This window comes from Lissotriton helveticus, chromosome 4_1, assembly GCF_964261635.1.
Source record: "Lissotriton helveticus chromosome 4_1, aLisHel1.1, whole genome shotgun sequence".
NCBI classification, from domain to species: domain Eukaryota; kingdom Metazoa; phylum Chordata; class Amphibia; order Caudata; family Salamandridae; genus Lissotriton; species Lissotriton helveticus.
This window is the reverse complement of record NC_136063.1, coordinates 1,758,187,840-1,758,210,603: the sequence shown is the minus strand read 5'-3', so window position 1 is coordinate 1,758,210,603 and position 22,764 is coordinate 1,758,187,840.

The following is a 22,764-nucleotide window of genomic DNA, read 5'->3' as shown; positions in this document are numbered from 1 at the left end:
ACTGCACGTATCAGTGAACCAAACTCTACCTCTCCAAATTTGGTGTAATTCCGTTCAGCCGATCGGGCTGTAGCCCTGGCTAAAGGTCCCTATGGAAAATTGCATGAGGAAAACACGTTTTGGGACCTCCCTTTTTCTCAGGCCCAACTTTACGAATCACCCCCAAACTTTCAGGGAAGGAGCAGAGCTGAGCAGGCCATTTTCTTGGAGAAATTCGCACTGATTTGTCCACCAGCACCAAAGTTATCGAAAATAGAATGTTGTGGATTTCCTATGGAAACTAGGTCCTAACTATAACTACCTACTGGCGACCGCCAGTAGGTAATATATGTATATATAGATATATATATATATATTGCAGCTCCGAAAAACACCAAAGCGCCGCACTCCCAGGCGGGTGCTTCTGTTGCGAGGGTGCACTCGCAAATCAAGTACTGCTCCACCTTCCAGTAGTTTATATATATATAACCTACTGGCGAGCCCCTAGTTTTAGTTAGGACCTAGTTTCCATAGGAAATCCGCAACATTCTATTTGGAATAACTTTGGCTCCGGTCGACAAATCTTTGCAAAATTCTCCAAGAGGATGGCCTGCTCCGCTCCTTCCCTGAAAGGTTGGGGGTGATTCATGAAGCAGGGGCCGAGAAAAAAGGGGGTCCCAAAACATGTTTTCCCCATGTAATTTTCGATAGGGACCTTTAAGAAGGGCTACAACTCGAACTGCTGAACGAAATTACACTAAATTTGGCAAAAAGGTAGAGTTTGGTTTGCAGATGACGCTTTTTGTTAAATGGTGTAAATCTGTTCAGTAGTTCCTGAGAAAATCAAAAGTAAATTCATAGATATATCTATAGACGAAGTACCGTCCGAGGATTATACGAGTAGAAATGAGGCACAAGAAAACAGAAAAACAAGAAAGGGAGGCAGGGTAGAAACACCCTGATCCCCTAGGCCTGCTTAGGGGGTCCCACAAGGACCACCAATGCAAAAACATTTTTGTAATATTTTTTTTATTGCGGGATGCGCGTAGGGTACGTGTACCCTGCTGATCTTAAAAAAAACGAAACGCGGCTCCCGCGCTTTAATGTTAATTAGCCCCCGGGGCTTAAATGTATAATGAGGGGGGCCTTTAAGGCCCCCGAGCCCCGGGGACTGCCACCCACGGGGCTTTAATATGATGTATGCAGGGAGCTCAAGCCCCCCCCACACGCCCCGGGGACCGCTACATCCCCGGGGCACTACATATTTAAATTGGGGGTCCGTGATGGACCCCCCAACCCCGGGGACCACCACCCCCTGGGCTTTTAATTGTTGGGAGGGAGGCCACGCGGCCCCCCTACTGGAGCCTTGTGGTGGCCCTGGGGACTGCCACCCCCCAGGGCCGGCTCCTGCAGTGTCCCAGGGTGCCCACCCCCGGGACACTGTAGTTTGCTATGGTAGGGCGGGAACCTTGCGGCTCCCGCCCTACCATAGCAAACTGCTTTGATTTTTGAAGGAGAGAGCTCTCTCTTTCAAAAACCAAAGCTGGTTGCTTTTCTTTATGGGGAGCAGCATGTTAGCTGCTCCCCATGCAGAAAAGCAATGCCGGCTCACGCAGGATGCGGGGAGCCGGGGGTGACCGTTGGGGGCTTGGGGACGCCCCCATGGTCCCCAACGGAGAGGGCCTGGCCCCGAGGTTGGGGTCCCCTGGGCCAGAAGTGGCCCGGGAGAGGGGCCACGCGGCACCCCTCCCCAAATAATTAAAACATTTTTTTTAAATAAAAAGGAGGCAGGCCGGCCCCGGGGGATGGGGTCCCCTGGGCCTTAAGTGGCCTGAGGAGGGGGGCTATGCAGCCCCCTCCTTAAAAATATATAGAAAAATGTTGCATGCCCCGGGGGATGGGGTCCCCGGGGCCTAGAATTAGTCAAGGGAGGGGGGCGATGCGGCCCCCTTCCCGTTAAAAAAATTCAAAAATTAATATTTTGGGGTCAGGCCCTGGGGGATTAGGGCCCCAAAAAAAAGAAAAAGAAGGGGGCTACACAGCCCCCCTTCTAAAAAAAAAAAACAGATCAGGGAGGAGGCCACGCCCCCTCCCTGCACCACTCTACAAACCGGCCCCCTGGTGCTTTTGCAGAGGGAGAAGTAATTTCCCTTGAATACTGAGGGTCCCTGGGGGCCAAGTAGCCCACCAGGAACCTCCAGTATGCACCTTTTTACACCTCTCTGCAACGCAGCCCCCTGGTGCATAGTGGAGGTTCCTGGTGGGCTAGTTGGCCCCCATGGACCCCCAGTATTCAAGGGGACTTAATCTCCCAATTTAGAACACGCCACAGGGCGCGTTTGCACAGTGGTGAAAGTAGGGGGCGCGGCTTGAGGTGACGGATCGCACCACACTGCAAAAGGGCCTGTGGCGCGTTCTAAATTGGGGGATTAAGTCCTGTTGAATACTGGGGGCCCCTGGGGGCCAACTAGCCAACCAGGAACCTCCACTTTGCACCAGGGGGCTGCGTTGCAGAGAGGTGTAAAAAGGGGCGAGACCTCATTACACCTCTCTGCAATGCAGCCCCCTGGTGCATACTGGATGTTCCTGGTGGGCTACTTGGCCCCCAGGGATCCCCAGTATTCAAGGGGACTTAATCCCCCAACTTAGAATGAGCCACGGGGCACGTTTGCACAGTGGTGAAGGGAGGGGGCGGGGCTTGAGGTGATGTGTCTGCAAACACGCCCTGTGGCGCGTTTTAAGTTGGGGAATTAATTCCTCTTCAATCCAGAGGTCCCCTAGGGGCCAACTAGCCCACCAGGTACTTCTAGTAAGCACCACGAAGCTGAGTTGCAGAGTGTTGTAAAAAGAGCATGGCCTCTGAACACCTCTCTGCAGCGCAGCTCCCTGGCGCATACTGGAGGTACCTGGTGGGCTAGTTGGCCCCTAGGGGACCTCTGGATTGAAGAGGAATTAATTCCCTAACTTAAAACGCTCCACAGGGCATGTTTGCATATATGTCACCTCAGCCCCCCCTTCCTTTACTATTGAGCAAAATATTCCTCTAAAATCAGCCGAACTACGAATTCCAATTTACTCACCTGTTATCAGAAGAGACCTCAGTGCTGCATCTTTCAGCCCACTACTGATCCTGAAAAGTAATTCTAACCATACTTACTTGTAGTATTCCTACTTGTAGCTCACTGGAGAGCTTTAATTCAACATTAATTGTTGTTTGTTTTGGCAGAAACCACTGGAGGTTTTTATTTTTGAAAGTGGGAATACTACGAGTCCCAGAACTCTACGAACATGGAATCCCCACCAGAGGGCTCTCCACCAGAGGGCGCAAAGATTGCAGGTTTAAAAACAGAGTGACTCGTTACCTGCTTTTTTCTGCCACTCGACACTGCTACAAACCCGTGATCAAGGCGCAGGGGCGCTGAAACGCGTTGGGTGTTTGATTTTAACAGGCAGAACAATGTCCGGTCCAAAAAGAATAAAGGTTGCTGTTTAAATCACAAGATTCGCCTGTTTGTTAAGTGCGTTCTTGTTGGGGGACACCTTTTGGAATAATATATATATATATACATTCACTGAAAAAAACCATAGGTTATAGATCATATATAGTTAGGAATTAGCATTTACAAAACCTTGAAAATTCACTGAAAAAACCATAGGTTATAGACCATATATAGTTAGGAATTAGCATTTAAAAAACCTTATTTTACTCACACAAAACCATTGAAATTCCATATATAGTTAGTTGCACTAACTATATATCGCGCACCCGCAATCCACTGCTGATGATGTCACATATTACATCATTCATGACATGGTCAGTGACATCACTGATGACATCACTGATGACATCTCAAATGACATCACTGATGACATCACTGATGACATCTCATTTGACATCAATGACCACATCAGTGAATTTCAATGGTTTTTTAATAGCAAATATCATAAGCTGTCGAATGTCAAGTACGTGGTAAGTGAAAACATTTTCGTGTTTATGCACACTGATCTGCTTTGAATGGTGCCCCCCCCCCTCATTTCTATTAGGAGTACTCTCTCTTTGCACATAGTGAAGGGTAGTTAACGCAGGCCTTTGCCCCCGTTGTAATACGTCGTGCCTGCTTCTCTCTCCATTTGATTGATTGTTATCCAAGTATTTACTGTTTTAGAATTGGTTCTCTTTGGTTCATTCTCTATTTACAAACAAACACAGAGTCGCAATACTCTGTTTAGTCTTTGCAGATAACGAAAAATCGTGTAAAAAAAAAAAGAAAAGGAATCGAGCAAAATCAGTAGGCCACTAACGGGATCTCTTTTTGACCTCGCTAAAATAGAAACATTAGGAACAACCCCTCATAACAAATACAAAACTAGTGAAATGAACTGAACTCCACACAATGATGGCTGCAAAACAGCTCGGCTCCGCCACCCACCCCGCCCAAAATAACGATAAAGAGCGGCTGCCATGATTGGTTGCGGAATGGCCACGACGGAGCTACGAAATGGTACTGCTCTCATGCTAACCCCAGCTTCAGTCTGAAACATCCAGAAACACTGTAGACTACCAATTCGATCAGTTCCGGTAGCGCCCCAATGTAACCCGGTAGAGAAGAACTAGCCCTCCCCTCTTTGACTGATGGTTCTTGTTGCCTGTCCCTTCTGTTGTCATTTAACAGAACTATTTAGCCTGCTGAAAGGGGTTGTGTTCCGACCGCTGGTTGGTGGAGACATTTTGACTATATTCTGGACCTGCGTTGTCGCGTAATGCGTCATATGACGCGCCGCGTTAGCGCATCCGGAAGTCATCCGGGGCGCGCAGAGCGTAACGTAAGCATAACAAGTCATGTGACTTGTTAATAAAACTTTTCATTGGTTCATTTTACTTTTCTTATTCTAATGATGAAAGGCTTGGTCATATAACCTAAAAATTACGCTTTTTATTACTTCCGAACATTATTTTTTCTTAAATATATGTTATAATGTTCCAGGCTAATGTACTTTCCCGGAAAATTTACAACTGTCCTGCAAGTAAAATATATTCTTTTTTCGAGAAAAAGAGCGTTTCTTCGTCCCATGACGGAGCCGTTGAGCAAAAGAGGGTCGACCTGCTGTCTTAGTCGCCGAAACGCCTGAATATGAGATTCTTATCGATCACTTTATGTTGCAGGAATAGAAAACACAACAGCCCTTGACCATTTATCTTTACTGCGTTCCTTCGTATTATACCTTTTACCCTTCATGTAATTGGTCTGCTTTATTTCACTTGCCTTTTAATGATTCTAAAACAGTGACTATTATTAAAAACTTTACCAATGTATATACTACTACCATGTTTTCTTTTAAAAACCTTTATTGTGAAAATTTCATTATACAAATACGAGCCTATAACCACGTGGGCCTGCCACGGAGCAAACTGTAATCGTATATGATGAGTAGACATTTACACTGTAGAGGAACGTAACGGGCGGGCCATTAGGTTGCAAGAACTAAGGTGTCTAACAGTTACGGAATCGGTGGACCTACATTTTATAATTAAAATACGACAGGGCCAGTTACAATAAAATTATCTAGATATACATTTGCGGGCAAGTACCATGGGTGACGTTAATTCGAACTTTCAATAGTACAGTAATCAATAACACATCAGGACTTAATATCAATAGGGATGTCGAAATATTCAATCAATTCTCGTCCCCGCCCGCCATGTGCTTCAAAACTGCATACGTATCTCGTGATTTCAAGGTTCTGCAACCAGTACACAACAAGGAGTTACGAGTCCCATTTATTCCGGCGCCATTTTGGGCGAGGACGGGCAGGTCCAGGATATAGTCAAAATGTCTCTACCAACCATCGACTATGATGATGTTCATATGCTGTATTTATTAGAGTAACACTCATCTGTCCACATGAAATTAATTTGCCACAATCTAAACATGTCATTTTAATCTTTCCAAAGTTCTTCTAAATATTTGGGACCGTTTCCCTTGCCTCTGATGCTGTCAGTGCCACTTCTTTGATGAATGTACTAGCAGGTCAGGGGTTCTCCTCCAAATCTCTCTTTTATGCAGCACTATAATTAATTGGTGCCACCTCTCCATATGACGATGCATGGTATAGTTACCATAACTATATTTTTTTTCGGTTCCTCTGGAGAGTTCATCGTGGCAGATGAAGCGTGTAACGTACCGGGCATTTACCTTTTTTTGCATGTACAGGAAAGGAAAAAAAAATCGAGCGTCCGAGTTCTAAGGTGTCCCAGGGCCATTTTAGTGGACCAGGCCCAAATCCAAAGAACAGGCCGCCATTTTGAGAGTCCTGTTGCAGCCGCCTGTCGCTGTAGCATCAAGAGCAGCCGAAACTCAGCTGAATGGCAACTGAAACGGTAAAGGGGCGCCCCACTACAGCAGACGAGCCTCCACCTAGGAAGGCCCGTTCACGCCGCCTCCCCCCCCCCCCTTCGGGCACCCCACGCCGTTATTCGGAGCAGTATTGTAGGATGGCCACACCAGTGCGGCAACTTGCTAGACATCACCTCGGTGGTAACCGAATCTCAACGCCTTGTGGTGTCTTCTATTCAGAAAACATTGTTATGCTGCCTTCGACCTATTCGCCGCAAGTGCGCACACAACTCAACTGCATAGCTTGCTAGACACCACCTCGGTGCCATCCGGATCTTGGAATCTCAGCGCCTTTTGGTGTCTTCTCTTCAGAAAATATTGTTGCGCTGCCTTTGGCCCCATTCGCACATCGGTCCGCTACTGACGCCATCTCACAGGCTAATGGGGCGCCCCACGCCGACTTTCAGCATTGTAGGATGACCACACCAGTACAGCAACTTGCTAGACATCACCTCGGTGCCATCCGGATCTCGGCGCCCCACTGCAGATGAAGTGCCTCTCAACTATGAAACCACCACGGTGACATCCGGATCTTGGCGCGTTGTGCTGCCTTCGGCCTATTCGCACATCGGTCCGCTACTGACGCCATCTCACAGGCTAATGGGGCGCCCCATGCCGAGTTTCAGCATTGTAGGATGACCACACCAGTACAGCAACTTGCTAGACATCACCTCGGTGCCATCCGGATCTCGGCGCCCCACTGCAGATGAAGTGCCTCTCAACTATGAAACCACCACGGTGACATCCGGAACTTGGCGCGTTGTGCTGCCTTCGGCCTATTCGCACATCGGTCCGCTACTGACGCCATCTCACAGGCTAATGGGGCGCCCCACGCCGAGTTTCAGCATTGTAGGATGACCACACCAGTACAGCAACTTGCTAGACATCACCTCGGTGCCATCCGGATCTCGGCGCCCCACTGCAGATGAAGTGCCTCTCAACTATGAAACCACCATGGTGACATCCGGATCTTGGCGCGTTGTGCTGCCTTCGGCCTATTCGCACATCGGTCCGCTACTGACGCCATCTCACAGACTAATGGGGCGCCCCACGCCGAGTTTCAGCATTGTAGGATGACCACACCAGTGCACCTTACTAGACACCACCTCGGTGCCATCCGGATCTTGGCATCTCAGCGCCTTGTGGTGTCTTCTATTCAGAAAATATTCTTGCGCTACCTTTGCCCCATTCACACATCGGTCCGCTACTGACGCCATCTCACAGGCTAATAGGGCGCCCCACGCCGAGTTTCAGCATTGTAGGATGACCACACCAGTACAGCAACTTGCTAGACATCACCTCGGTGCCATCCGGATCTTGGCATCTCAACGCCTAGTGGTATCTTCCATACAGAAAATATTGTTGCGCTGCCTTTGGCCCCATTCGCACATCGGTCCGCAACTTAGACATCACCTCGGTGCCATCCGGATCTTGGCATCTCAGCGCCTTGTGGTGTCAGTCAGAAAATATTGTTGCGCTGCCTTTGGCCCCATTCGCACATCAGTCCGCTACTGACACCATCTCACAGGCCAACAGGGCGCCCCACGCCGACTTTTACCATTGTAGGATGGCCACACCAGTGCCACAACTTGCTAGACACCACCTCGGTGCCATCCGGATCTTGGCATCTCAGCGCCTTGTGGTGTCTTCTATTCCGAAAATATTGTTGCGCTGCCTTTGGCCCCATTCGCACATCGGTCCGCTACTGCCGCCATCTCACAGGCCAACGGGGCGCCCCACGCCGACTTTCAACATTGTAGGATGGCCACACCAGTGCGGCAACTTACTAGACACCACCTCGGTGCCATCCGGATCTTGGCGCGTTGTGCTGCCTTCGGCCTATTCGCACATCGGTCCGCTACTGACGCAAACTCACAGGCCAACGGGGCGCCCCACGCCGACTTTCAGCATTGTAGGATGGCCACACCAGTGCTGCAACTTGCTGGACACCACCTCGGTGCCATCCGGATCTTGGCGCGTTGTATTGCCTTCGGCCTATTTGCACATCGGTCCGCTACTGACGCCGCCTCACGTGCCAACGTATTTTCTCCGCATTTTATACCCTATGCCGCATAACAGGTCATGTGACTTGTTTATAAAACTTTTCATTGGTTCATTTTACTTTTGGTTTCCTAATGATGGAAGGCTTGATCATATGACCTAAAAACAACACTTTTCATTGGATGAAAACTTTTTTTTTTTCCCAAACGATGAAAGCCCCACCTTGTTTCTGGATGTTTCAGACTGAAGCTGGCGTCAGCATGAGAGCACCACCATCTCGTAGCTCCGTCGTGGTCATTCCGCGAGCAATCATGGCAACCGCTCCCCACCAGAAGCCTACAGGAGTCGGGGGCCCCCAAAACTTTTGATGAATCCTCAAGGCGGAGGGGACGCTTTCGAGAATGGGGTCCAAGACCTAGCAGACAAGCGTCCGATTTCCAAGGTGTCCCAGGGCCATTTCAGTGGACCAGGCCCAAAAAGGAAAGAGCCTGCCGCCATTTTGAGAGTCCTGTGACAGCCGCCTATCGCTGCACCGCAAGAGTGGGCGCAACTCAGCTGAATTGCGGCTTTTGACACAGTGGACCAAAAACGGACGGAATGGCAACTGAAACGGTAAAGGGGTGCCCCACTACAACAGATGACACTCCACCTGGAGAGGCCCGTTCACGCCGCCTCCCCCGGGGCGCCCCACGCCGTTATTCGGAGCAGCATTGTAGGATACCAAAACCAGTGCGGCAACTTACTGGACATCACCTTGGTGCCATCGTTCTGCTGCCTTGGAACTATTCGCACAACAGTTTGCTACTGATGACCCACCCCCCGCGACGCCCCACGCCGGAAATCTGGACGTTGTGCTGCGTTGGGACTATTCGCACAGCCGACCGCTACTTCGTTGTTTTTCCCTAAAAATGTTTATATGTTATTACTATTTTTGTTTTCTTGTATATATTTATAAGTTATTAAAGTTTTATAATCTTACTACTTTGTCGGAGTGCTATATATTTTTAATGTGACGCTTCAGGCTCGGTCCCCTCCCCAATCACAATACAGGATGGTTTTCAGATAATAGGAACGCGTCTGCTGTGACGGATCTCATCGAGTGTGGGCCTTGATCTACTATAACTCCTTTGAAGAGGGGTGATTCTTTACAGCTGGGGCCATAAACTACATCTGCAGGGCTAGCTGATACCCTAGGACCAGCCTGGACAATCGGACACAGAGGAAAAGGAGTGTCAGAGGGTGCGGTAGTGAATAGGGCGAAAGGGAGGTGTCGGGCGGGCACAGGGTGTGATTCTCAGGGAAGAGCAGCGCAGATGGGGGGAGGTTTATTACCCATGCATAAGACAGAGAGCGGGGGTGACCACTGCCTGGGGGAGATGCTTGCGAGGGTGGGGAGCCATGCTAAGGATCGACAGCGTGCACAGAGTGGGTCTGGTCAAGGCATCTAAAATGGCTGCCGTGCACGACAAAAGTGTGGCATTTGAAAAAAGACAAGATGGCGCAGACAATGTTTTTCAACACTTCCTGATTTCCTTCGAATCGAACGTTAACAGACGTTGGGGCATATTACCAAAGTTAAGCGATATTTATCCCTAACGATGCTTAGCAACGATTTTTTTACCGCTAAGCATCGTCAGAAATTATCGCAGATAAACCTTGCTATTATCAAGGTTTATGGCAAATACGATAATAAACAACCGCAATGCATTAATATCGCTGAAAACTCAGCGATATTCATGCATTACCGAGCTAATGCTCTTAGCCATGTTATCCACCTCCCATTGGATAACATGGCTAAGAACTGCTCAGGGCAGGTGCTAGCTTTTGGAGATATTCGCGCTTATCTCGAATATTTCCAAAAGTTGATAATAGGAGATAGCGATGTTCGCGACTGTTTCCAGTTGCTAACATCTTGGCATGCCCACTTTGCATGTCATTAGTGATAAATATCACTCACATGCAAAGTGGGGCCCAAGATGGTCGCTATCTCCTACTAGCCGTCGCTAACTGGTGTTAGCAACAGCTAGGTAATACAGATATAATTTTATCTCCGCGAAGCGGAGCGCTGTTACAGATATATATCTTGTTTTTGAACGTTAATTTCTCAAAATCCACTGAAGCACATATATTGAGACCTAGCAAAGGCACATCGAGCTACCAGTCCCTACAATTTTGCCAAGTTTCGTGCAAATCCATTCAGCCGTTCGATTATTATTATTATTTTTTTTTTGCCCCGCGGGGCCCTTTTAAAACCTCCACATCAAACCTAAGAGGTCAAGGAGGATCTACTATGCCCCTTATGGTCATTTGCCCCTTCGCTTTGGCCTCCTCTTGTCTCTCGATCCTACCGAGAGACAAGATGGCGGCCGCTACGGACTGTTTGCAATGTTTACAGACGCCGGAGAACCAATCAGCTTCGCAAACCTCCGTTACGCGAAGCGGAGCGCTGTTACAGATATATATCTTTTTTTGAACGTTAATTTCTCAAAATCCACTGGAGCACATATATTGAGACCTAGCAAAGGCACATCGGGCTACCAGTCCCTAATATTTTACCAAGTTTCGTGCAAATCCATTCAGCCGTTCGATTATTATTATTATTATTTTTTTTGCCCCGCGGGACCCTTTTAAAACCTCCACATCAAACCTAGGGGGTCAGCGAGGATCTACTATGCCCCCTTATGGTCATTTGCCCCTTCGCTTTGGCCTCCTCTTGTCTCTCGATCCTACCGAGAGACAAGATGGCGGCCGCTACGGACTGTTTGGAATGTTCACAGACGCCGGAGAGCCAATCAGCTTCGCTACGCGAAGTTCCGTTACGCGTAAAGTCCGCGAACCGGAGCGCTGCCCGGTCCGCTGTTACAGATATATATCTTTTTTTAAACGTTAATTTCTCAAAATCCACTGGAGCACATATATTGAGACCTAGCAAAGGCACATCGGGCTACCAGTCCCTACAATTTTGCCAAGTTTGGTGCAAATCCATTCAGCCGTTCGGGCTAAAAGTGAGGCCAACCGCCCTATGGAAAACTCAATGGGACCCCCCTTTTTTCTCGGCCCCCCCTTGACAAACCCCCCCCAAATTTTCAAGGGCTGCTCAGAAACAAAATGTGCCATTTTCCTGAAAATTTCAGCCAATTCCGTCCACAAACGCCAAAGTTATTAGACATAGAATTTTCAAAAATCCCATAGAGAAAAAATCCTAACTATATATACCTACTGGCGACCGCCAGTAGGTAATATATATATATATATTCACTGAAAAAACCATAGGTTATAGACCATATATAGTTAGGAATTAGCATTTAAAAAACCTTATTTTACTCACACAAAACCATTGAAATTCCATATATAGTTAGTTGCACTAACTATATATCGCGCACCCGCAATCCACTGCTGATGATGTCACATATTACATCATTCATGACATGGTCAGTGACATCACTGATGACATCACTGATGACATCTCAAATGACATCACTGATGACATCACTGATGACATCACTGATGACATCATCCAGTGACTGTGTGTTTCTGTAAAGTTTAAATATGTTAGATATATTGAAGAATGAGTGGATGTATAAGTGTCTGGATGAAGGATTTAGTAGGTGCGTGACTGACTGTATGAGTGAGTGAATAAATGTGTCGTACTAAATGCATGGGTTAGTGACTAAACTGTCTGAATGTTTGCTTCAGTATGTCTGTTGTGATGTAAACTGCTGCATGTGTGGATCATTAGCTATACGAGAGGCTATATATGTTATTGATTGGTTGCCCAAGTATTTGTATGGGAGATTGAGTTTGTGTGGGGGTGGCTGGGAGGTGTGTGACTCTGTGCATAGATGTGTGAGCAGTTGATTCACTAGGTGTATGAGTTCAAGAGTGCATGTGGAAACAGCTACATGGGCAGTTGACTGTGTGCATGAGTGTATTGCTGAGTGAATGGATATGTCAATGCTACATGTCATAGTAAGTACATATGTAAAACACAGTACATGTGAGAGTTGGCATATATAAATAACTGTGCATGAGAGCCACTGAATGTGTGAGTGGCTGTATGGATCATTGTGAACTTGTATCAGGGATTGTATAAGAGAGTAAATATGTGTTAATATATGTTTGAATAAGTAAGGTGTGTATAACTGTATAGTTGAGGAAATGGAGGTGTGATTGATTCTTTGCATGACTGACTAGGTGTGTGAGTAACTCCATGGATGAGTGACAGTGTGTGAGTGTCTGTATACACTGAGTGTATCTAAGGTTTTATTAGAGTCTGAAGAGGTTTATCGTATTAGCACAAGAATGATGTCAAATGAGATGTCATCAGTGATGTCATCAGTGATGTCATTTGAGATGTCATCAGTGATGTCATCAGTGATGTCACTGACCATGTCATGAATGATGTAATATGTGACATCATCAGCAGTGGATTGCGGGTGCGCGATATATAGTTAGTGCAACTAACTATATATGGAATTTCAATGGTTTTGTGTGAGTAAAATAAGGTTTTTTAAATGCTAATTCCTAACTATATATGGTCTATAACCTATGGTTTTTTCAGTGAATTTTCAAGGTTTTGTAAATGCTAATTCCTAACTATATATGGTCTACAACCTATGGTTTTTTCAGTGAATTTCATTGGTTTTTTAAAAGCTAATATCTATAGCTGTAAAATGTATTCTTCTTTAAATCCAAAAATATATTTTATATGTTTATTAATAATTTTTTTTAAATATTTTTTTGTTTCGCTCCCGGTCCGCGAACCGGAAAGCTTTCCGTTAGCTCAAATTGATGCCGCGACCCGGTCCGCGAACCGTTAAGAAATCAACATCGTGACGCGTCGCGAAAGCGCGATGTATCGCGGTACCGCGTAATGCGTCTTATGACGTACCGCGTTAGCGCACCCGGAAGTGCCCCGGGGCGCGGACCGAGGCGCGAAACGCAGCTCCCCGGAAGCGATCCGCGGCGCGTCGCGAAAGCGCGACGTATCGCGTTGCCGCGTAATGCGTCTTGTGACGTACCGCGTTAGCGCACCCGGAAGTGCTCCGGGGCGCGGACCGAGGCGCGAAGCGCAGCGACCCGGAAGCTAACCGGGGCGCGTTCCGCAGCACGTAACATGAGCGTGAGAGGTCATGTGACTTGTTAATAAAACTTTTCATTGGTTCATTTCACTTTTGGTTTCATAATCATGTAAGGCTAGGTCAGGTGACCTAAAAATAACACTTTTCATTGGTTGAGAACTATTGTTTTTCTCAAATGATGAAAACCCCTCCTTCTTTCCTCACTCTGACTTTCATCATTGTGAGAGGAAGACCTTTATTAGTACTTCAATACTTCAGAAATGGCTTCAGTAGTTGCTTCAGCTGGTGCACCCCCACCACCACCTCCACCTCCTCATGGGAAGAGAGGACCACCTCCCCAGGTCATGACCAACACAGAGGAGGAAGAGGAAGAAATGGAGGAAGAGGAGGGAGAAGAACCACAGTTCTTAGAAGAGTTGCCCCGGGTTTCCCATAAGAAACCCAGTTTCATCTGGCAGTTTTATTCAATCCCTCCTGGCCAAAAAAAAGTGAATGCGAGGTATGTCACCTGCCTCATCTGCAAAGATAAATTATCAAGGGGGACGGATAAGAAGTATAGTTATGGGAACTATACTATGCACAGGCACATGACCAGGAAGCATCCACTTAATTACAGCCGGGCGGAAATACGGGATTTGGAGGAAAATCCTACATCAACTCCTGTGGCCAGATCAAGATCGTCAATTTCATTGACACCAGCAGAGGCACGGGAAACTGTGCCAAACATACAAGAGAATTTTGGCCACATGAAACATACTTGTATGCACTGTGGTGCGTTGATAGCATGTGGCAATATGAGTATAAATGCTATCAACCTGGCTTATGAACATCATAATTGCCCTAACCGCCCCCAGTAATTTTTTTTTTGCTCCTGTTGAGCCCTTTTCAATGCCTGTTTTTTGTTGTTTCCCCCCCAAAAAAACCAAAAAAAATATAAAATCGTTCTAAAAATACAAAAAAAACAAAAAAAAAAAAATATATAAAACAACAAAAATATTTTAAAAAAAAGTTCTTTTCAGAACTACCTCTCCTTTCAAAAAAAATTGCTAGAATGTTTAGCACTCTGGCAAGCTCTATTTCTTTTGGTTCGCTTCCCGGTTAGCTTCCCGGTACGCGGACCGGGAGCTAACCAAAAATAATAAAAAAAAAAAAAAGAGTAAGTATAAGGAAAGTAAACAGAGAGTGATGTTAAAAGAAAGACAGCTATAGGGAGTAAAGAGGAGATACTGTTTAATAGATCTATTTACCGAAGAAAAGACGGAAGAGGGTATAATTGTGAAAAACAAAATAGATAAGGAAGTAAAGAAAAAAAAAGTGAGTATAACAATAACAAAGAAGAGTTTCTTGGAGAATGTGAGTGAATGTTCAAAATAAGATTAAAACATGGGGAATAACAGAGAGAAAAAATAGAAAACAGAAAACAAAAAATAACAGAAAAAGATTAATTGAAACAGCAAAGAAATGTAAGTAACATAGAGCCATATCATCAACATAGGCAATAAAAGTTTTGCAGCTTTTATTGGCAGAAATGTGTCGCTAAAGCCGCTTTTGCGGCAGAAAACTGCCGCTAAAACCACTTTTGCACCAGTTTTCTGCCAATAAAAACAGCAATAATTTTATTGGCTGTGTTCATAATATGCCCCTTAGTGTGCTTCAACTACACAGAGAAAGCATTATGAACAAATAGTGATAGAGTGATCAGTCAAAGATACTAAGAGTAATAGAGACGGAGTGAGTGAACAAGAGTGAGGAACTATGAGAAGAGAGGGACTGAGAAAAAGAGTGGAAGGAGTTGAGTAAGTAGGTAATAGAGAAAGGAATGAGGGAAGTAGCAAAGGCAGGAAACTGAGGGTTAAAGAAATGAAGCAGTGGAACTAATAGAAGTTAAATGTGATAGAAATGTAACGAAAAGAGTACAAAACATTTACCTTATAATTGTCGTTAAATTACTCACTTTTTGTTTTTATACTTTCAATCTGTGAAAGAGAGAACAAACATTTGAAAAATATTAAAACATGTATTTAAAAATTACAAAAGACAAGGGAAAAGATTGAAGGACAAACAGTTTTTCAACAACTTTGACACTTACAGAAGCTTCTGCTTCTCCAGCCCCCCTACACAGTCCTAAAGATATACATTTTAAACTAACAGTATCTTGATGCAGATGAAGTGAGGCCTATCTTAAAACATGGTGCATCTTTTGCATTGCTGTTGTCTCAGAAAAGTGTCACAAGACACTAAAATTTTAAATGATTGCTTCAGGATGCCAATAAGATGTGTCCTATCCAAAGGTTTGTTTGAGGTGAGGCCTACTCAGGGTTGCAGATGAAATTTCGAGTTGTTGAAGAAAATAGAGGACATAATACATGTGAAGGTCTACCAATGAAGTGAGTCATGTCCACTGCACTCTTGAACAAAGTCCAAACCTCCTATGTTTCCCTGGACAGACCTAAACTTGATCTGCACAATGTGATTCGTAATGATAGGAAACACAGGTGATGTAATTGAAATACGTGCAATTTCTTTTGCTCATTTCACAATCACATCACTTGTGTTTCATTTGCTTAGGTATCTCATTGTGCAGATGTAGTCCAGCATATGAAAGAGTACGCAGAAGTGCAGCACTGCATGCAACAACTTTGACACTTACAGAAGCCTCACCTTCTCCATGCCTCCTACACAGTTCTACATATACATCATAAATGCAAACAGTACAGAATTAATTATACATGTTAAATGGTTTATTTTTGCTGTTCTCAGAATGTATCAAAATTCACTAAAAACAGTGACTTGAAGGTATTCATCATATAACAGCGGGGGAAAAAAACCACAATCAAAATGATTGTGTTTAAAAAACCCATACAACGTAACAAATCAGAATTCAGAACTCCTTAAAGTTAACTTACTTTCCATGACGTCAAAGGATGTCCTATGAACAGCTTACACTCTGTTGTGCTGTTATTACTTTCAGCCCGCCACTTTCTGAAAGAAAACCTCCATCGTTTTTAAAAACATGTTACATGCAATAAATGACTTCTTGCTCTCTACCACAAGTTTCCACAAAGCCAAATCTTGTCAGAGCCATTTATAACTCTTGGATTTCTTGTAAGCCAATCCCGTCATTTGGCATTTCTGCAACTTTCAGAATTAAAATGTTGAAGATCATTTTCACGATCCTGGAATAGTAATATCTTCCCCTTCTTGCTCAGTCATGTTCTACATTTCCTATGACACTGATACTGCTTACTATGAAGCAGACTTACACTACCTCTATGACTACTACAATTATTTAATTCTCTACATCACTTTTAATCACAAAGCAATGTAAAACAGTAGACAGCATTGCAGACTTACAATCCCTCTACTCTATGTTTTGATTGGCTGCTTCAATTAGCTTATAAAAAGAAATCGTTTTTCTGAACTCATTCAAAGTGCACTTATTTCTCCATGACGTCCAGTCTTATGGTTAGAAGTTATGTCTCTGAACTACACTTATCCTCAAGGCCAAATCGTGTAGGAGCCATTAGAACTTCTTGAAATTCCACAGAGCACATCCCGAGATTCTTTCCCTAAAATTTTGTTTTTAAAAACACCAGGTAAGAGTTTTTAAGGTCATACGGCAATTTTTTTTTTTTAATTAAAACAGAATCATTTCAGAATGACCAGCCATTTCTAGACTTTAAATAAGCTGTGTAATGTCCTGATGTTATTGAAGGACCGTCATGATATATAATTGCTGCAGTTACAAAAGTCCTTCCTGATATTGACAACTGCGAAGCCACAACATTTTTAATTAAAGTTGTCAATTTTGTTCCATCAGGCCTACATCGTTGGAACATTAAAATGACATACTGGCCATATGTTCGTATAAATAATGTGGACATCATTTCAGATTTACATTGGCTACACTCCATGTTGAGATCAGCTGCTTTTACTAGCTTATTAAAGGAGACTGATTTACTGTCTGGCAAAGTTAAATATATAAATCTTTCTGAGTCTACACTAGTAGTACTTGATACCATACAGTTCTCGCAGTCATGCTGCCATTGATAAGAAAGCCCAAACAGCTGATCTACATCTACACCTTCAGCATGCAATACATCAAGCATATACATTAAAAACTCCTGACAATCTTGCTGAATATTTTGAGAGAATTGTGTTTGGCCTGAACATCTGTCTAACAGATTTCGAATTTCAGACACACTTTCTATGTTTGTTCTATCAGTGCTACATTTCTCTAACACAGAATTTAACAAACTGCAAAATCTTTGATCAGAATTGACCACAATCTCTTCTTTTACATTTTCTAGAGAAAACAAAACATTAACCACTACATTAGCATATCAGTTGACACCAGAACTGTTTTCAAATTGAAAACCAACAACATCTTCAACAGAATTCTTTTTGTTTCTGCTTATAATTTCAGGTTCATCGACTTTTCGTCTTTTTGCTACAAGTTCCCCAGTATTGGTTACATTTCTTCGTTTCCGGCCTACCACACGTTTCTCAAACAAAGGATATTGAGGCAAATGTGGCGCATACTCTCTTCTTAACCTATTGTATTCCTTAACACAACCTAGATCCGCACAAATGCTTGTGACATCACACTCAATCAAGTACAATCCCGATAAAGTTCTAACTCGTGACAATGCCACATATGCCATACCCTCCTTGAACACAGAACTGCCAATATTCACCAATGCACTGTCTACACTTAAACCTTGCGATTTATGGATTGTCACCGCATATGCCAAGCAAACAGGAAACTGCTTACGGCGAACATATAAGTCTTTTACAAGCAAAAATCTAGCAGAGCAACGACCAATTAGCTGTACTTCCTCAATGCCATCAAATTTAATTTTTAAAAATTCAATTCCATCTCTATTTCTGTATTTTACAAAATCAACAACATTACCCATTGATCCATTTACCAGACCTCTTTCAACATGTAAATTGCTTCTTAAAATTATACGGCAGTTCAAGCACACATTCAGAGTCTTTTCAAAACCTGCAGTTTTAGATATACTCTTCTCTAATGAATCCAATTTTGTTTTCAGATTCTCAGACAAAATAATTGTTGATCCCATATGCTCTACTCTGTCAATAGCTTCCAGTTTCACAATCTCTTGCTTTTCTAAATGCAACATTTTGTTGTTGAATTTGGCACATTCTGCAAGAGTTGGCATCAAACATATTCCAGATTTCTTCTCAGTAATTTTCTGAAAAATATTCTCAGGCACAACATCTTGTTCTGGATATAAATTTGACAGTAATCGTGCATGTAAAGCTTCTTTCCCATGCTCAGTCACTTTTCCAATTCTAACATCTTGTAGAATAGTCTTGTAAACTTCATCATTCGCCTGACGCATATTTTCATGCAGTTCAGCATAATTGAAGTTTAACCATATATTGACGTTGCCAATGCTGCCTAGGCAATTCCTGGTATCTTCATGCGTGAGCATTTTGAACACAGGTTGCCCTTTCACTGGTGTCAGCTGCAGAAGATCTCCGAAAACAATGATGTGTTTGCCACCAAATAACACATCATATTCTGTTTTGAGAACTTCTTGCATTCTCAAATGCACAAAGGCAAGCATGACATTGGAAACCATGCTTACTTCGTCAATGATAAGAAGTTTCATTTTCCTCAAGATTCTTGAAACTTCAAAACAAGCATCTCCAGATAGCTTGTGATATTGTAATTTGTTGTCATGCTCCACTGGCAGCATCAGTAAACGATGTAAAGTAATCCCTTTAATGTTATGTGCTGCCAGTCCAGTTGGAGCGGTGACAACACAAGACAGCGATGACTCTGTCCTTTCCTGCAAATAGCATGAAATTGCTTTAATGCGGAAACTTTTTCCAGTTCCCGCTTCTCCACTCACGTACAGTCGGACAAGCTTCAACGACGTACATGAGCACTCTTTCTTGTCATGACTTAATCCATGATCAATTTGCATGGTAACTTCGTCATATATTTTCCTCTGCTCAACGTTGAGTTGTCTTTCCAACTCTTCTAAGTTAACCGCATCCTCCTGAGCATGTGCCATGGCTCTTTCCACTTCATTCATAGCAGTGGCAGCTTCATTTTCGATAACAGGTCCTCCTAGTGGATCCTGACTCAATGAAGCAGAACTCTGACTGTCCTGAGAACTGTCTCTGGCAATCTCGGCTGCAATCATTGCTTCCTGCTCAATTTCCGCATTCAACATTTCTACATATTTGGGAAAAGCAGGACATTCTATGGTCTCCTTGGCAGCATTGAAAGAGTCTTCGTAACAGAGAAAATCTCCAAGCAGTTCCTCTTCTGCACGCCAAGGCTTGAAAAGTTGCAAAAGTGCTAAATAGAAAAACTCCTTTTTTTCAGGAGATTCGCCACTCAATTTTCGATGGTTTACCAAGTGGCATTTTCTTTGCTTGACCAGACATCCCTCACTTCCTATTACAGCATACACTCCTTTCTCAGTATCTTCTTTGATGTTCCTCTTGAATATGTAATTTTGCAGAACCTCATACAGACAAACATTCTCGAGGTGACTGCTTCGATTTGGATAATATGTATCCAACATGTTGGTCTTCAAAATGTCGGTACTGTTTGGCTCCTTTTCCGCCAAATACTCAATTTCCCGCACAGGTTTGAGAACTCAATTACGCGTTGCAGCAAGACCAAGACTCGCCCAAATGATACTCCTGGCCTTGGCATAGAGACTTGCTGAAGACAACCGGTCAGAACATTCGTACGCTCCGATTTCTCGATGCGACAACATCTTCAGACTGAAACTGTACAACTTCTTGCTGAGGCTCTTTTCATGGGAAATGTCCTCCCACATATCCTTCAATTCTGTCTTCTCTTTTTTGGTGATGTAAGACGTCACATACCGAGCCACAGCCATACAGTTATCAGCCACAAACTGTATATCCATGTTAGCATTCCACATGGACAAAATCACCGGGTTGTAGTCGTTGATGTACTTGGACTCTTCGTTCCTCTTCAAATTGTATGTGTTTTTAGGTGATTTCTTCATCACATTATGTCGCAGCGAAGACATCAAACTGTTTACTCTTCCTTTAGAAATCACCGGTCGTGGAAAACCGAAACGACATTTGGTGTAGAACTTGTCCTTGTTTCGGAATTTACGACGACAGTACTTTCCACATCGATGGCTTTGGAAACGCAGAACTTTTTCTCTTAGGCTTTTCTTCTCCTTTGCGTTTGGAACAGCACACGTAGAATACTGTTGTATAAAACTCATCACTGAGTCTTCTGGATCCGTTCCAAATTTAGGTGCATCCTTGATCCACAGCAACATATGTATATGAGGAGCACCTCTTGCTTGGTACTCCTTTCTCCAGAAGAAATCCAACACCTCTCCAAGAGGTGGATTCTTCTTATTCATGATGAAAGACATCATAGCTTCAAATCTATGATTGAAGTACCTACATACATTGACTGGATCCAAAGAGCACCGTTCTCCGGGTGTCTTGAATTCAATGTTTTCTACATTAGCATTTGCCTCTCGTAGAAATTCAAGTAAGTCTTCCCAGCCATACTCGGCACAGCTCAGAGTGAGGAACCATGTGGGAGTACCTAAGTTCCTCAGCATACATTTTAAATCACCATGACGACGGTACCAGTACTCATTAGTACCACGCTGACACGCCATGAGATTAATCAGGTGAGAATCCAAAATACTGTCTTGGACATTGACTTTATCCATAAAGTCACTTGCCGAAATGTTTTGCATGTGTATACCACTTTTCAAGATGTGGTTCACTGCATATGACAGTCCAGACAGATCGCTTTCAAACAGGAGATTAAACAAATAAGGAATGCATTGTCGAAACCTAGCATCTCCTGCATACAATCGCAAAGTCCGGTATTCAGAAGCAGGAATTTGATGAGGTCGCTCATCATATCTTCCTCCCTGACCTGTTGGAAAAAGCTGTGGGAAACACCGAGCTTCCAAACTTTCCTCCCAAACACTAATGGGACTCCCTTTGGCTTGTTTCATTTGAAACAACTCAATAGCATTCCCCATGACTTCCTTGGAATGCAAAGGATGAACACTATAATGTTCATATATTTCTTCACTAGTAGAAGTTTCTACTTTCTCAATTTGACCAGCACACAAATCGCTATCCTCTTCCTCACTTACTTCCTCTTCTGCAACATATACATTCTTATAGTGTTTATTATTTTTTTTCAAATACAATGTTGCCTTTTTAACTTTCCTAACATCTACTAAATCTTGCCATATTTTCTTATTCTTTGTCGGAACCCCATTAACTAAGATAACCAGAGGTTCCTCGTCCACTTTTTCTACTCCAATTGTGTTAATGTTTTTCTTCAAATCTAGAGGCAAATAAACAACTCTTCCCTTTAATCCTCTCTGTAAATCTGATAAAGGCAATTTCCCTGTCTTTGGCTCCATTCTTACAATAGCCTGAAAGGGATGGATACTTTGAATCAAAATAGATTCATAAGTATTTAAATCCTTCAATTCAGAAGGAATCTCAACCAATTCCAGATTATTATGAACTGCTCTAGCAGGCATCTGGTTTTGATTTAATTTGCAACAACAATAAGTACACACACGTTGATCCAATCCCAAATCAAAACAATTTTCTACCATCAAGTATGTTGCGAAATCCTTCCATTCACTATTATTTTCCCTTTCACTTTTTGCATATAAATCCACTAACTTAGTCTGATTCTTATAATAAGTGCGTCGACAACACACACAAGTGAAATTGGGCCTCTCACTTGATTTGACCTGAAACGTGGCAATTTCCCTCTGGAAATTATCTGTACTGGAAACCTGTACACTATCTTCCACATTACCCGCTTCTTCTTGGTCAATTTCAACATTCTCCTCTTTACTTCCAAAGTAACAAAACTCAATTTCTTCACATATATTCTTCACATCTATTTCAGAACCATGCAAAAGAGCAGCACATCATTTTTTAAGCATAATTGCTGGACTCTTAGCATAATACAACATTCTAACTAATTTCCTCACTTTATTATGATGCACTGCTAGCATCCTGAAATGATGAAAAACACTCTGGCATACTCTCCTGGAAAGACAAGCCAGTGAATGACCATGCAAACCTGTCACTTCTCTCACTCTGCAAGGATGTAATTCTTGCAACAACCTTATTTTCTGCTTCAAACTTTTCTTATTAAATGACCGTACAAAATCACAAAGCAAATTGATGGAATCCTGTCGCACACTGCAAATACTACTACACTTCCAGGTGTACACAGGACCCTTAGCACGTCTTCCTAAAACCTCATTACCTAACAC